This window comes from Urocitellus parryii, chromosome 9 (genome assembly GCF_045843805.1).
Source record: "Urocitellus parryii isolate mUroPar1 chromosome 9, mUroPar1.hap1, whole genome shotgun sequence".
NCBI classification, from domain to species: Eukaryota; Metazoa; Chordata; class Mammalia; order Rodentia; family Sciuridae; genus Urocitellus; species Urocitellus parryii.
Window position 1 is genome coordinate 110,530,586 of NC_135539.1, and position 17,256 is coordinate 110,547,841.

General features: G+C 45.4%; 1 long non-coding RNA gene across 1 annotated transcript; it reads right to left on the reverse strand.

Moving 5' to 3' along the window:
* Window positions 1-3,328: 3,328 nt before the first annotated feature.
* LOC113181850 (uncharacterized) lies at window positions 3,329-14,073 on the reverse strand. Its single transcript, XR_003300637.1, has 5 exons — window positions 13,925-14,073; window positions 13,189-13,318; window positions 7,027-7,190; window positions 6,240-6,355; window positions 3,329-3,474 (listed from the first exon to the last, which is right to left on the reverse strand). It is a non-coding gene; the product is annotated as an uncharacterized LOC113181850 (long non-coding RNA).
* Between the last annotated feature and the right edge of the window lie 3,183 nt (window positions 14,074-17,256).

Sequence of the window (17,256 nt, forward strand, 5' to 3'; positions counted from 1 at the left end):
CTCAGGGGACACAGGTACCAATTAGGATGCTGAGGATCTGTGGTCCAGTTTGCCAACTCTTCTCTATGGGGGGATGCAGGGAGGCTGGATATTTCCAGTAGTAGAGAGAATTGCAGGCTCTAATGGAGCAGGGACCTTCAGGAAGGAGGGTGATGTGCCTGGGACTTTGGAACACCCTTCTGAAAAGAGGAACACACTGGTGCTGCATGCAAAATATGCAAAGCAAAGGAAAGGGATGATGTCCTAGGCAGCCTCTGTTACCAGACCATCTAGTGCCCCAGCTCAGAGCAGAAATAGCAAAGGACGATGTGGAGACTCTTCTAGAAATCTGGCAGCCAACTCCAGGAGGGGAGCGGGTTTCCACCCTCAGGATTTCAGCTGCTATCTGTAAGCACTCACCTCTTTCCAACTTCCAGATGCCCCCACCCCCAGACCACAGGAAATGGGGGGGAGGCAGTGCTGCTGGACACTCCCAGTAGCCTCAGGAAACACCTCCAAGTGTGTCAACAGTGGCAGAGGTGGCTGGGCCCTAACAAAGGTTGATTCTTCCATTCTTATCTTGACGAAGCCAGACCTTTCCCTCTAGCCCTCCCCCTCCCCCTCCCCCATTTGTCTCTGGCTTTCCTCCAACTTCTCTAACCAGAGGTTCTTCCACAGAACCCAGGAGAGGTGAAGGGAGGGGGCTAGAACCCTCCTGGGACTGGAGGAAAGCAAGATGGTCATCAGAAAGAAAAATCCAGTTGGCTTCCAACTAGTAGCACATTTTGTTATGAGTGACCATTTGAGAGTGTGACCCAGTTAGAGGAAAAAAAGCAATTGGGTCTTGGAGCCATTCTCCCTGAGTGTATGAACCTGTAAGCTTTGGAAGGAAGGACTATGTTCCCAGGGTGGGGTAGGGGGTGGGAGGGATAGAGTTCTCCACCACAGCTGGGAAGCTTTGCTTCCTCAGAAAATCAAACTTTCCCACCTTCGACTTGCACATCCTGGTGCAGCAATGGCTCCACCTGCTGGCCCTGCTGAGCTCCTACTGCTCGGCCTCAATTCCAGTGGCTCCATGTTGAGTTTCTCTCTGCCACTGCCCCACCCTGAAGAGTCTAGTACAATTTATGTCATACACAAAACTCATATAACCACAGAAAGGCACTGATGGAGAGGACCTTAAGGATACATTCAACCCAACTTCCTTATGATATAGTTAAACACAAACTAAGGCTCAGAGAAAGGACACAACTTGCCCAGTCAGCTAGAATTCACAACTCCTGAATGGGAAACTTTTACCTTCATCATGTCACCCTGTTCCTCTGCAGAGTCCTCTGGGTTCCTCTAGTTGGATGTCATGAAGTCAGTAAAGGAATGTCAGGGTAGGTCTGGGGCTTTCCTTTTGGAGCATTTCACCAATATGCGGTATGTGAGGCCTGGCCCCCCAGCAGGTCCTGGGCCTAGCAATTAAAATCCCAGGAGATTGTGAGCTTCAGCTCCTTCTGCTGTGCCCTGGGGCTCTCTGCCATATTACATTGTTCATTACAGACTCGTGTCTGCCAGATTTTCATCTAAATGGATAAATAAGAGTATACTCAGCCTTGATGAATAGGTCATCCCCATTCCATTCCTTCTAAGTAGATCAAGTCCATACTTCCTTTTCACACAAACCCGGGAAAGGGTGAGCAGTTTTGTGCAACCGGATGTTTCTTCCATCCAAGGAATTTCCAGCCACTGTTAAGTCATTCACCAACTTTTATTAAACACTTGTTATTTGTCATTCACTGTTCTAGAGTCTGGAGATATAGCAGATGTTTGTGGAGCTTACAATTCTAGCAAGGAGATAAGCAACAATCTTATCTCAGGAAACATATAGGTATGTTTTCAGGGCATATGAAGAGCTATAAAAATATAAAATACAGAAGTTCCCCTTTATATGTTCTAAGATGTCTAAAACCACAGATAGTACTAAACCCTACATATGAATAGTGTGATCGTGCAATAATTGACCTGATAACCGAGATAGCTACCACATGACTAGCAGGCGGGTAGCTCATACAGTATGAATACTCTGGACAAAGGGAATATTCATGGGCTGGGCAGGACAGAGTGGGATGGAGAGAGATTTTTTAGCATGCTATTCAGAATAAAATATTAAATTTTCCATTTAATATTTTCTGATTGTGGTTAACCACAGGTAAGTGAATCTGGAAAGGAAAACTAAAGGGGATGAGTGTAGATTGGGAGTAAGGGTTGATGTTTTATATGTGGTAGTTATTTTTAAGAAGGTGGCAGTTGAGAGCATAGGTTTGTTTGAAAGAAGACGTGGATCTGGTTATAGGTCAAGCTGGAGAGCTCCTCCCATGCAGAGCAAATAGCAAGTGCAAAGTTCCATGAAGCAGACTTGTCAAGGGCAAAAAACTGTGAGGGAAGGCAAGATGGCCATTGAGGCTGCATTGGTGAGAGGGGAGAATGACAGGAGGCCAGATCATATTAGGCCTTTTAGTGGAAATCACCATTTTGAGCAGAAAAGTAATTTGATCTGATTCCTGTTTTTAAAAGATCCTGCTGGTTGCTGAGTTAAGAATAGAGGTAGAGGACAAGAGAGGAGAAGGAAGGAGACCAAGTAGACTCTAGTGACAGTGTCAGGGGAAATGCTCATGGCCAGGAGCAGATGATCATGAAGTAGAATTCAAAAGATGTTTTGAGCCAGGCACAGTGGAGCATGCCTGTAATCCTAGTGGTTTGGGAGGCTGAGGCTGAGGCAGGTCACGAATTCAAAGCCAGCCTCAGCAAAAGTGAGGCCCTAAGCAACTCAGTGAGACCCTGTCTCTAAATAAAATACAAAATAGGGCTGGGGATGTGGCTCAGTGGTTGAGTGACCCTGAGTTCAATTCCCGGTAGCCCCGCTCAAAAAAAGATGTTTTGAAGTTAGAGCTAATAGCACTTGCTCAGTGCATTTATTCCTTCAAATAATACAACAATAATTGATAGGAGCTAACCTTCATTGAGTACCCAGGAAAATTGAGACACAGCATCAATGTTAAAATAGTGTATTTTACTTAATATTCATAGAACTTCAACAAAGTAGATACTATTCTTTTAGAAAAAAAAAACCAGAAACTCAAAGAGTAACAAGGAACCATGTGAGATGCTCAGCCAACAGAGGCTGAGGTGAAGAAGATATGCATTTATGTGTACCCACAGATTTTAAAACATTGCAAAGAATACTGTAAGTATATAGTGTGTGTGTGTGTGTGTGTGTATTCAAACAAATAATAACAAAATAAATACAAGGAATAAAATAAGAAATGATATCACAGAAGTCAACATGAAGTGGGCAGGACTCCTTCCAGCTGGGGAGATCTGGGTAGGTCTGTGAAGGTGGGTATGATTTTGTTGGTAGTGATGAGTTGAGGACGTCCGGAGCCAAAAGAAGAGCACATACAAGATGTGGAGTCAAGAAAGTAAAATTTCAAACAACAGTCTTTTCCCCTGTATAGCAGAGAAAGAGGATGTGTTAAGGGAAAGTGAGTCCCAGAAAAATCCGTGTGTCACTGATTGTGTAGGATGGATAAAGCTGGACCAGAGTTTAATTTTATTCAGTAGAAAAGGAGGAACCACTGAAGAGTTTCCATTTATTCATTAATCTATTCACTTATTCAACAAACATTTCTGTGGGCTTATTATAAGCCAGGTACTATGTCAGGTAACTTAGGTAAGACACAGGCCCTCCTGTTGAGTCTTCATGTTGGGTGGGTGTGATAGAGACAGAGGACAGAACAGTTTGCATGGAGCGAAAGTGCTATGGTGTGCAAGCTCTGAGTGGGAGGGCCATGGAAGCCATGGAAGGCCACGGAAGGCTTCCCAGAAGAGGAGACATCTGGGCTGATTGAGGAACAAGTAACAGATAAAAAGGAGAAGAGAGAAATGGGTGTCCATGGAGAGGAAGAAGCTGTGGCCCAGGCACAAAGTAAAGATAATCATTCCAGAAGTGTGAATTCTTCTTTTAAGGCCGGAGCATATGATTTTCTTTAGATGTCCTATGTCTTTGTCAAGACATTATAATAGTTCTTTTGTTTCAAGAATGTTACAATTGCTCACTGAAAGCTTTTTATGACTGCTTATAAATCCTTGACAGGCTGGGCACAGTGATATATACCCATAATCCCAGCAACTTGGGGGCTAAGGCAGGATGATTGCAGGTTCAAGACCAACCTCAGCAATTTAGTGAGGCCCTAAGCAACTTAGTAAGACCCTATCTTAAAAAATAAAAAGGAATGGGTATGTGGCTCAGTGGTTAAGTGCCTTTGGGTTTAATCCCAGGTAATGCCCCCACCCCACCCCCCCAAAAGAAAGTAAAAACCATGATAGATGATTTCAACATCTTTATCATCTGCTCTTAGTGTCTATTAATTGTCTTTCCTTATTCAAGTTACAACTTCCCTGGTTCTTGATATACCAGTGGTTTTTAATTGTATCTGGATATTTTGGGTATGAAGTTATAAAACTCTGGTAGTCTATCTTCTGTTTTAGTAGTCAATCTTCTGTTTATATTGTATTAGTGGGTCCAAGTTCCCTACCTGTGGGGCATAGAGGCCTCATTATTGCTGGGCCAGGGTGACATTTGGGCTCTCCCCTAGATAACTGATGACACCACTCCGATGCCATATCATTTCCTGAGTCTGGAACTTCATAATCATTCTGCCTTCTTCTGTCTACCTATCTGTCTTTTTATGTTCATTTTACATATTGTGTGCAGAGTTTTTAAATAAATTTAGCAAAGAGGAACAGGGAGAAGTGGATCTACTCGATCTTGTCTGGAACTGGAAGTTCAAGCCAAAAATATGAGGGAAGAGAAGAAATCTCAAGCCATGTAACTGGAGAGTTAGGCAGCTATTTTCAAAGCTCTCTTAGATCATTAAAAATTGAGAATTTCAAAGAGCTTTTGACTCTGAGGGTTATATCCATCAATGATGACTGTGTCAGGAATTAAAACAGTTGAGGGTATGGCTCAGTGGTACAACATGTGTTTAACACACACAGGGCTATGGGTTTGGTCCCCAGCAACAACAACAATAATAACAACAACAAAAAAAAAGGGGGGGGGAGAAAAAAGAAGAAATAAAACCAGAAAAAATGAAATTATTTGTTAATTTATTTGAAAATAATTATTATTCCATTACCTAACATGTAACAAAATGAAAAAATAATTATATTTTACAAAAAAAAAAAACGATTGAGCAAAAGAGTGGCACTATATTACACTTTGTTAAATCTCTAATATCTAGCTTAATAGAAGATTGCCAATTCTCTTATGTGCCTCTGTATTAGATCTGTTGTGATACTACATGTCCTGTAGCCTCTGGAACTCCACTCTGCACTTGTGAGAGAATGAAAGTGAAAAAGGAAAATAACATCTTAGCATTAATAGGAAAATAGTTTTGATTTCAGTGACCCTTTAGATGTGTTTAAGGAATCCCCAGGGGACATTGGATCATACTTTAAAAACTCCTACTCTCAATCTGCACAATTTCAGAACCAACTAGCCTCATGCGGCTACTGAGCACTTGAAATGTGGCTAGTGTGAATGAGGAACAGAACTTCCAATTTTACTTCATTTTAATTAATTCAACTTTTAAAATGAACCATATACCTTGTGTGTGTGTGAAACATAACCTTCAGTTTTAGTCAGAAAAATATATTTTGTTTTAACCCTTAAAATTTAGCATCTGAATTGAGATGGGCTTTATGTGTTAAGTACATGCCAGATTTTAAGGATTTCAAGAGAAAAAAAAAAGAATGTCAAATATCTAATGAGTACTTTTTTAAATATTAAGTTTGTGTTGCTATGATAACATCTTGTGTATACTAGATTAAATAAAATGTATTTTAAGATCAATTTTATGGCTGGGGTTGTAGCTCAGTGGTGAAGCGCTTGCCTCACACATTTGATGCACTGGGTTTGATCCTCAGCACCACATAAAAATAAATAAATGGTCCATATACAACGAAAAAAATCTTTTTAAAAAGAGTAGTTTCACCTTTTTACTATTTAAAACGTGGCTACTAGCAAACCTGAAATGACAATAAAGAAGCTGGGATGTGGTTCAGTGGTAGAGTGCTCACCTAGCATGCATGAGGCGCTGGGTTCGATCCTCAGCACCATGTAAAAAAATAAATCAAAAAAATAAAGGTATTGTGTCCATCTACAACTTTAAAAAATTCTAAACACACAAACAAACAAATAAATAGCTCACAGTGTAATTCTATTGGGTAGCGCTGCTCTAGATGAATCCAGACCATGTTGGCTGGCTTTGTGTGCCACCTGAGGTGTGTTCTTCACTGTGAAGGTAACGTAGAGCCACTGGAAAGTCTGAAGTAGGAAGGAGACATAATCAGATTTACACTTTGGAAAGCTCTTTGGTTGGAATGTGGATCATGGACAGAAGAGGGGCCCAGCAAAGAGACGACTATACTCTGGAAGTTAAGTGCAACATGTGGCTGAAGAAAACTGGCTGGATGGGAGATGTCTTGATGATACAGTCAACTGGATTTGGTTCTTAGGCATGATAATGGTTTTTACGGCTATATGGGAGAATGGCCTTATTTTAGTTTTGTGTGCAAAAATCTTTAGGAATGAAATTTTATAATGTCTGCACTTAGTTTCCCATGGTCCAGCATACCACATAGAAGCCTATATATCCACATACACATGTGACATACCTGTGAGAGAATGAGAGTGGAAAGGCAAATTGCATCTTAGTATTATTGTGAAAAAAATACATATGTATATAAAGAGAGATGGGGAGGGCCAAGAACGCAAATGTGATGTAAAATATTAGCAATTTTAGATCTAGGAGAAAATGATCCAGTAAATGGGGGACTCATTGTTTCCTCTTGCAACATTTCTGTAGGTTTGAAAATTTTCAAAGAAAGAAGATGGAGGGAAATTAAAAAAATAAAAATCTTAAGAGGTCTGGTAGTCACTGTTTCGACATAACAGAGAGGGGGAATGGCAGCCAAGAGTGTTTTCTGGTTTCCTACCTGGCAATGGAGCAGAGGCTCTCTCTTTGGGAAGATAAGACAGGCTTTCTCTTGCTTTGGAGTGTTGGCTGCATCTTTAAAACCTCCACTTCAAGCTGTTTGCTCAGGATGTCTAAAAGGGTTGGCCAGGTAGCAGAGGCTCTCACAGAGAGCTCAGTAACTAGCTGTGGAATGAATGAAAGAATGGCTAGCTTGGATTCATCAGTTCTCTTGCGCAGGACTTACCTGAGGCAGGAATGATGGGTCAGGCAGACCCAGATGAAAGTGTATCCCAGCTGGGAAGCTGGTTGGGGAACCAAGGTTGTAAGGGAGGCAAGAACACTACTGGAAGTGGATTAAAGTTGCAGAAACAGAATTTATGAGAACTCTTCCCAGAAAGAGTGGGAAAACATTCCTTAATAAGTCACTGGTGGAGAGATCAGAGGGATTTTTGCCACACATAAGCAAAGTGACTTGGGCTTTCTCATTCCCTAAAATAGAAATCATGATACTTATTGGAAGGGTTTCTCCCCATAATAAAGTGTGATAATGGGAAAATTATAACTTTGGTTATTATTTGCTGTTCAGTCTGCTGTAATCTGGTTTCTGTCCTCCTCCACTCTACTTATCTTCCCCTAAAGTGAACCCCTCCCCAAGGTCAAATACAGCGCAGTAAAATTCAGCAACTGCAGCACCCACAAATGAAGCAATCAGAGCAATCATCCAGCAGTGATTAATAGCGACAACTCCTCTTGGGTCTCAGATGTGAAGCTATACATAGGTAGTTATTCCTAGCTCTTACTTGGTTTTAATGTCTTTGGCCTTCAATCAATCAATTCACCTTCCTCTGACCTGCAAGACCTCCCCCAACAAAAAGATTTCCTGAGTAAGAATCGCCTGTGAATGGAACCACTTCAAGATCCGCTTGAGCTGCACTAAGTGGCCACATGGTGTCGTGGTCAATCTCTCTGGCTTTGGAATCAGGTCTGCATTTGGAATTCAACTCTGACATTAGCTGTGGGACTTTGAGCAAGTAACTTAAAAAAAAAAAATGTTTTTTTCATCCTCAGTTTCCTCCGCTGGAAAAAAAATGGGTATTATAATAAATACATCATACCATTTCTACAAGTCTAACAGGAAGAAAAACAAATGTTGTTATGAAAAAAACAACTGCCATATGTCTTCATTCTAGGGTGGGGCAGGATTTATCACAGATGGTGCTTTGCTTATGGGTCAAGGAAAATACTTCTTGTTAACATTTTTAGTTTTAAAAAGTTACTGAGCTTCTATTCTCTTGGTTCCTTCTCTGACCGAGATTGAGAATATCCTTGAATGGAAGCATTTATTCAAAAAAGAGAAATTTCTTTGCATAACAAAGTAACAGAAATATGGGGTTTTCAGAGGAGACAAAGACTGGGAGAAGATTCTTAGGGAAAGGGAAATGTGGTTGCAGGAAGGGCTCAGAGTAGAACAGTCCAGAAGGAGGGTGCTGAGCACATCAGTGATTTCTTGTGCCATCTGCTATCCTGTGATGGCCCCACCTTTCAATAAGTCTTCTAGGTAAAATGGCCCTGTGTCCCAAGGAGCCTTTAGGGAAAGAAGAAAAGAAGGGCTTAGCCTGCCATGTGTGAAAGTGAGGGGATGAGGGGACAGCATTGTCAGGAGGCAGGTAAAAAAGCTTGCATGCAGCCGGAGCAGGAATCCATAAGGAAAAATGATCATGAAACTGCCAATTCATTCCCCGGAGTCCTTGGAATCTTGGGAGGACATAGAGTTCCCACAACATTGTGTATGAGAGCTCAGGCTATTAAAAAAAAACAATAATAACAACTGTGATTTAAGAAGGATGATAAAAAATCAGTTTCCATAAGGATTAAACGAGAGAATGTATATAGAGCAATTAGTTCAGAGGCTAGCTCATGATAAGCACTTAACTAAAGGTAGCTTTTATTATGATGATTTATTGTTCAATTTCTCTTTTCTCCACCTTTTTGAACTTCAAGGGCTTACAACCCACTTGAGAATCATGAACTAGTCATTCATGTATTCCACAAACATTTATCACATTCCTTCTATGTAACAGGTATGTGTAATAATTTCAGGCAGCAGTAATTAGCATAGCTGATGTTACTGAGGGCTTAGTACGTGCTGAGTCCTGTGCTAAGTGCCCCAAATGGTTTATCCTCACCACATTCCTGGGGAGGAACAATTATATTTCCACCTGACAAATGAGAAGACTAAAGCACAGTGAGTTTGAAAAGACTTGCCCCAGATCACAAGCCAGTAAGACAGATGAGTTTTGAACCTGTGCAGCTGGATTTGAGGGCAGGCTTTTAAGTCCCACACTAGGCTGTTTTTTTTTTTTTTTTTTTTAATGCCATTGATAATGCCTGTGAGTTGTGGCATACAGAGGGGCAGGAACCATGGGGGAGTAATTCTAGAAGGGTGGGTGGGATTTCTTGTCTCCTTTTCCCCACCTCCCATTCCCTTTTCACTTCTGAGCTGTCAGGATAGGTGGCTGATAGATCCTAACACATCTGTCCACCGCTGCTCAGTGGCTCCTTTGAATTCTCCCGTTCTGCCTGTGCCTACTATTAGCAAGGGGCAGGACGAGGAGGAAGCGAAGGGAAAGGTCTGACTGGAACAGTCAATAGATAATTAGAAGCTGACTATTTTACCATAATGCAGCACAACGGCAATAAATAAATCAATCACTTGGGGGATGGGGAATGACTTTCCTATAATCAGCTATTAAAGGCTTGTATCACTAATTAGTCTATTAATTAGAATGGTTCTCTCCCTTCCACATGTTATCAGCCTGCCAAAGCAGAGAAAACCCAGCCCCCAGGGCAGGAGATAAGGGAAATAAGACAGACCCTAAGCAGCAGATTCCAACAGCTGGGCTTATGTGTGTGTGTTTAAAAGCACAGCTCTTAGTGCCTGGGGCGAATCCACCTGCTAGTAGGAAAGGAACATTTATCAAAAACCAAAGGGCTGTTGTCTTTAACGGAAAGAGGGGGAAAACGATTTAATCTTTAAAGAGAAAAGTCACCATAACCACACACACAGGGATCTTGTGAAGGGCAGTTCCACCGGGTGTCCCCTGGGGCTCTGGACAGATCGAGAAACAAACACGCAAAGGCAGCGCTATGGGAAGATCCAGCAGCAAAGGGACTCAACACCTGATGCCCGTATGTGTACATCCTAGGGAACACACACATCAAACTCCTACTACGTGCCTGGCACCACTTCCGTTCTTCAAATTTGTAAAAATGCCTCGTCTGATGATATCACTGATATTTTCAGGATGCCCTTGAGTTATTTCTGGAGCTTCTGAAAAGGGGCTTCATCTAAGCCCCCACAGTCATGTTTTTGGCTCTCTGTGGTCCACGCCCCCTGTTCACCAAGATCTCAGGGAAACCTCTCATGACCTTGGCTCGACATGGGCCCAGAAAGTCAAACGTCATTCTTGAACAGTTCCAACAACCTCTGACCTCCAAAGCTGTCTCCACATTCCTGGGAGCAAGCACTTCAGCCTTCATTCTTTTTTCTTTACTTCCCCAGCTCCTCTTCTCCTCTTTGACACTGCCTGGTCACCAAATAACCCATTCCCATGGCTTGAAATACAGCAGCCATCGGGCCTGGGTGTTGCAGTAGGCGTTTCCACTAGCAACAACCTGCCAACAGCCATCAGTCATCCTTTTCAAGTCTCACAATAGACACATGATAGGCTATTAACCCCATTTTGCAGAATGGGCACATCAAGGCCCAGAGTGGTTGATTTGGCTACACTTCTGCAGGTGCTGACAGAGCACTTAATATGAACTCAGTAGATATTTGCTGATGGACAGAATTGGACATGTGGAGGAAACAGATATCCAGCTTCTGGGAACCTTGGAGCCTGCAGAAGTCCAATTACATGGGACAGAGGGGCTGTTGACTGAGCTCACCCCCCTAGGGTGTGATTAGGGGCAGAAGTGGGGAGTAGAGGGTCATCTCCAAGGTCATTCTCCCTAGCCCATTCCTTTCTGTCCTGTTTCCATCACCAACCCACCTCACACACTGAAAAACTCTTTAGAAGAAGGCTGAGCAGTGACATTTGTGAGCACATGATCCTCAGGATGTTGACATATATGTGTCCCAACACTGCTTCCTATTTTAAGGATGGGAGGGAAGAGAAAGGGTGATGTGGTGGAGAGAGCCTATGCTGGAACCCAGTGTCAAGCCTCTTCCGTTCTTGGTAACTATCTAGATGACCTTAGGCAAACTGCCTTCTACTGTCTACCTTTAGTTTCCTCATATGCAAAATGGGAAATGTCAGCTGCCTACTCAAAATGTTACTGTGAGGATCAAGTGAAGTAATACAACAATACTGACTAACATATAGATATGGAGGACATTAAAGTTGCAAAGTACTGCAATGTATCTCTTCAGCCAGCTTCAAAGCAACCCTGAGTACTATTATCCCCATTTTTTAGTTAAGGAAATGGAAGACTCAGAAAGATGGAAATTAATTTGTTAAAAGTGAGTGATGCTATTCTTAAAAAGCAGTAGACCTGGCCCCACCGCATCTTGCAACACCACTGTATTGCTCCAGAGTCTTTTATCTGGAATGTGTATCATGTTCAAAGTTTTCATTAATTTAATAAAAATTTGTGTGTTCCCACCTGACACCAAGTATGATACTAAGCATTGAAGACACTATTGCAGAAGTATTATGGTATGAGGGAAAGCAGACATCATTTTAGATGTGGCTAATGTTATTATTATTTGTTACTGGGGATTGAACCCAGAGGTGCTTAACCACTGAGCCTTATCCCCAGCTCTTTTTATTTTTCCTTTTGAGATAGGGTCTCATTAAGTTGCTTAGGGTCTTGCTAAATCGCTGAGGCTGGCTTTGATCTTGAGGTCCTCCTGTTTCAGCCTCCTGAGCTGCTTAGGTGACTTAAACGACAGACACATACTTCTCACAGTTCTGGATGCTGGGGAATTCAAGATGGAGGGACTGGCAGGTTTGTTTCTGGAGAAGGTCTGCTCCTGGTTTGTAAATGGCCAACTGTCTTCTTGTTTCCTCACATGGCAGAAGGCAGAGAGAGAGAGAGCAAGTGCTCGTGTCTCTTCTACAAGGGCTCTAATCCCATTCCTGAGGGCTCTGCCTTCATGACCTAATTACCTCACCTTCTAATACCCTCACTTTGGGTTTAGGATTACAAGTATGCTTTTTTTAAAAAAAATTTTTTTTAGTACTGGGGTTTGAACCCAGGGGTGCTCAACCACTGAGATACATCCCTAGCCCTTTTTATTTTATTTTAAAATTTTGAGACTGGGTCTCACTAAGTTGCTGAAAGACTTGCTGAGTCGCTGAGGTTGGCTTTGAACTTATGATCTTCCTGCCTCAGCCTCCTGAGCTGCTGAGATTATAGGCATGTGACATTATGCCTGACACAAATATGCATTTTAAGGGCACAAAAATATTCAGTCCATAGCAAATGTGCAGACTGGCTCTGAGCATGTTGAGGCAGGCAGGCTAGGTAGGATGGAGACAAATGCCGAAATCCAGGTGAGAAATGATAGTCCACTGAGAATTCAGAGGTGGGCAATCTTTGAAATTTAGTATGTGCAAGGAGGGAGGGAAGTAAGATGGGACAATCAAGGATGACATCCTGGTTGCTTCTGTCATGTGCCACTGTGCTTCTGGCATGGCAAGTGGGCTTTGATACCCCTTATTTGGAGTAATGGATACTAGTGGCAGAATAGCCACTATTTGGCAGATGCATTCTCATGAACTTGTATCCCACCTTCATCCAGGAAACCCTAAATTGTGGCCTTGCCCAGAGGAGAAGGAATACATAAAAAGATCTTGCCAATTTGAGAATTCTGTTTTTCAGACATGGAGATGTAAGTGAAGTAGTTACATGTTGGTTATTGGTGGAGCATCCATCAGGGGAGGAGGAGGGGCACAGGTTCCCCTGAAACAAAAGCATTCCTCTCCCTGGACCTCCTGTTCCCCTCAACCCAACTTCTCTTTAATTATTTATGAACAGTTTGTCAAGGGCATACCATTTAAGATACCTTTGTTGCAGAGGAGGAAATTGATCTTAAAAGAGTTTACTACTAACCACACAGATAACCACAGGTGCATGTATATCTACTAGAGACAAAAGACATAAAGAACATACTTACTCCCAGAAAACAGAGGTCACAGATGGCACTTGAAGAGGCTTTTGTACTGGCCTGAAAGCACAGGTGGAATTTCTTCAGGCAGAAATGTGGGCTTGGGGTCTGCTGGAGATATTTCAGGAGGAGGAAACAGCTGGAGGAAAAGTGGAAGCAGATTCAGAGAATCAACAGCTAGGTCTCTTATCTGTGGATACCTGCGGAGAGGAAATTTTTAACCTGGGGGGCATAGAGCTTTGAGAAGTTTCAGAATTCCCTGAAATTCTATGCAAAATTGTGTTTCCTATACATGTGAATACAAAAGAACAGAGGATTCACAGCTCTTCTATTCTCAAAAGGGTCTAGATCCAAGAAAAGATTGAAAATCAGTCCTCTAAAATCTCCTGAATTAGAATTTACAGGTAGGCTGGTGCATCTGTGTTGTTTTTTAAATAAGCTCTGCAAATGACCCAGTGCACACCTCAGATCTCATCTCTATGATCTCTATGCAGGCTTACGGAGGCCCTGCAATGCCAGCTCTCGTCATTTTACCCCCATTTTAAAAGAGGGGTCACTGGGAGAGTATTTTGAGGACGAAATGTCAGAGCAATGGGGAAACCAGTGTGACATGCAAAGACTCTGGAGTCTCCTTCAGGGATAGAGTGAGTGGGAGTTGTCCTGTCCCAAGCCTGGTGACTGTCAGAAGGCCTTTCAGGCCCCTCTCCCCACCCCACCCCCAACCCCCGCCCAGCTGCAAACCTACTGGCAAATTCTGGGAATTTCCAAATCCTTCGGCAAGGCTGCGGCAGAATTTTCCCGGACTCGAGCGTGCGGTGCTGGACGCGGCCGCTGGGTGGCGCCGCGAAGGACGCCGGGAGTGGGAAGCGCGGCCGCGCGGGCGGGCTGAGCTCACACGCCCGGGAAGCGGCGGCGACTGCCGCCGGGCCGGCGTCCGCAGCTGCTGCGCATCTCCCGCGCGCCGCGGTTCGCTTGCCGGGCAGCGAGCGGTGTTGCGCAGTCCCCCCGGAGGGTGGCGGCCGCAGAGGTAAGAGCCGGGCTTTGGCCGGGTGGGAGTGGGCAGCACGGGCGGGGCCTGCAGCGCGGTCCCGGAGCGTCCTGGGACCCGGTGGGCTCCCAGGAAGCGATGCCCAGGGTCCCGCCCGTGCCCCACCCCCGCTGCAGCTCGGTCTCCCGGCGCAGCTCCCCTCTCCAGGGTGTGGGAGTGGATCGCGGCCTGGAGCAGCCCGGGCGGGCCCCGCACTCTGGGGTCAGGGCTATCTGGGCGGTGGGTGAGCAGCCCCCGGCCCGCACGTGAGCCCCAGCCCCCTCCCACCTTGGGTTCCTGGGCTCCGCAGTGGGCGTGGTGCCCCTTTGCTGCAGAGGGGGCGCCCGGAGTTGAGGAAGGCTGTGGGGGAGGGAGAGCGCAGAGACAGGTGGTTGAGGGGGCGAGGGATGGTGCGCCAGGGCTCGTGATATTAATACGTGTTTCTTTTTCCCCCTTCTTCAGGGGGCTCGGTGGTGCGTGTGGCGGAGGCGGCGGGAAGGCCAGAGGCATAGTTTGGGAGAGGGCAGGTGCCACCGGAGGAGATGCCACTGGGCTCTGTCTCTGTTCAGTTCCACCCCCCCCTTACCTCCACCCCACCCCACCCCACCCCATGTTAATAAAGTGGGTGTGGTGGTGATGATGGAGGAGTTTGATGAAGATCTGGCCCCAAACTGCCCTGAACTGCCCCAGGCCGCCGCCTGGCCCCGCGTGCAAGTCCCGGAGGGAGCCGCGGACTCTGAGCTCACTGCAGAGGGGGAGGGGGAATACCGGCCTTGGAAGAAGCGCAGGCAACTGAGGCAGCGACCTAGACCGGGGCTGACCTAGACAGGGGCTGCCCGCCGGTCGGGTCGGGGACTGAGGACAATTCCCCAGGTTTACTGCTGCTTCATAGGTGGGAGGTTGCCAGGATATGGTGGAAGGTGGGAGGTGGGGGCTGTAGAAAAAAAGGGCAATTTCTTTAGTACCCCCCTCCTTCCAGCTTTGTTTGCAGCCCTATATCAAAATTTGGGATTTAGCCTTTGCCAAATGTGCTTTAATTTTTTTTTCCCTTTCCCTTTCGTTTTGTTTTGTTTTTTAGAGAAACAGCAAATGACAGAGCAGAGGGACGGCTGACCCAGCCAATCCTGGAGCTGCTGCAGTCCTTGTTCCCCAAACAAGCACATTCTGGTAGGAGAACAGAAGAGGGGGCTCTGGTCCTCACCCCTTCCCTACCTAAGACCCCCTTGTTGCCCCCCTGCCAGAAGGGTGGCCAGGCTGTCTCAGGCCAGACAGAGGCTGCCAGGGCCAGGGTGGTGATGGTGCTGCGGCCCCTCCCTACTGCCCATCGTGGGAAGAAGAATGCAGAGCCAGGCAAGTCTCTCTCTCTGTCCTCTGGGGTGGAAGGAGCAGGTATAGACAGGGCTGGGGCAGCTAGGGCCTGGCATTGCTTTGGCATTGGTGGCAAGAGGGCTGTTCTTCCAGCCCCTTGCGTTTGTTTCCACCCCTGGCCTGTCCCTGGCACTTGATAACTGCGTCTGTGTGCTTATTGGTGCCACCATGTTATATAACGCTTATATAATCTCCCAGGGCGAGCACTCTGTCTCTGTTCTCAGGTCACGCAGACACCGTGTCCATGTAGGAGGCAGGATCTGGAGAGCTTGTGGGTGGACCTACTCCCCCCATCCCCAGCTTGGCTTCTTCTTCTGATCCCAGGCATGGGAGGGGGACTGGGAGAACGGGGCCCATTCCACACAAGCTGTCTGGGCCTGAGAAAGAAGGGTTGGCTGGGCAGTCTTCACCACCACTTTGCCCATTTATTTCCCCTTGCCCAGGGGAACATCTGGCAGAGTGGACGCCATTCTTGTTCTTTGAGGCCAATCCTTGGTTCTTGGGGCCCCTGGCATGGCAGGTGGGTGTGGTGAGATGACCCCCAGAATGCCGCAGTAGAAAAGTACATGGTACTTAGCCTTAGATAAAAAGAGGGAAAAATTACTTCTGCCTTTGAGGTTTTGAGCAAGAGACCAGAAGGATGTTGATGGCATCATAAGAAATTTGGAATAGGCTTAGGGGGTAGGGGATGGTCAGGGAAGGGTGTACAGGGAAGTGGATCAGACAGCAAAGATAAACATGGTGTTCTTTTACTGTACTCTCCACTGGGCTGTCCCTGGTTACCAGGGCAACAGAAGCAGTGATGAAAATCATGCCTTTCGTTCAGTGGAAAAATCTGGCTCCTCCTCCCGCCTCTTCGTTCTCTAATCATTTGCGACCATTGGGAGGGTGTTGCCTCCAGGGATCAGAGACCCCCCAGCATATCCTTGTTATACTCCCCTTTCCCCATTTTGTTTTTTAAATCATCTACCCCCTTTTTACATCCCCCACCCCCAGCTCAGTAACTGGCAGTTGCATAGAAGTTGGAGTGCGTAGTGGGGGCAGGGCATGGACGTCATTGCAGGGAAGGGTGAGCAGAGCGTGGGCAGAGATGTGGATGCAGGAATGATGGGCACATGAAGAGGATCAGGGATTGATCAGCTTGATGGAGCCAAGATCTTGTTTCTGGGATGGTAAGAGATGAGGGTGGGAAGGGTGAGTGAGATGTTAGAGGGCCTTCAGAGCTTGTGAATCTTGGGAAATAGGAAGGCCCTGAGGTTTTTTGAGTGCTCCATGGTGAAAGCTAGGAACCGTTCATTAAGCATTTATTATATCCTCCCCTCACACCCATGTTGGATGAGGTTTTTGGAGCTGGGACACAAAAGGTAGGTAACACTCGACCGTGACCTTGAAGGGATCATAGTGGATGTGAGGTGGATGAGTAAATGAGGGAAGATCTGGTGTTGTGGAATCCAGGGCCCCCAGGCAGGAGACTGGCAACATACCAGATTGGAGGTCATGGGTTAGGGTGGAGCCTGTGGGAATGGGGAGGAAGAGGTAGTACAGAAAGCCACTTTGGCTTGGAGACAGGACATGGGGAAGACAAGGTACTGAATTTTTGAGCCTCAGTGATTGAAGAAAAAGAAAAATTAGCATTCAGACTTTCACGGGGGAATCCTATTTTATTTGCTTTTGGACATGTG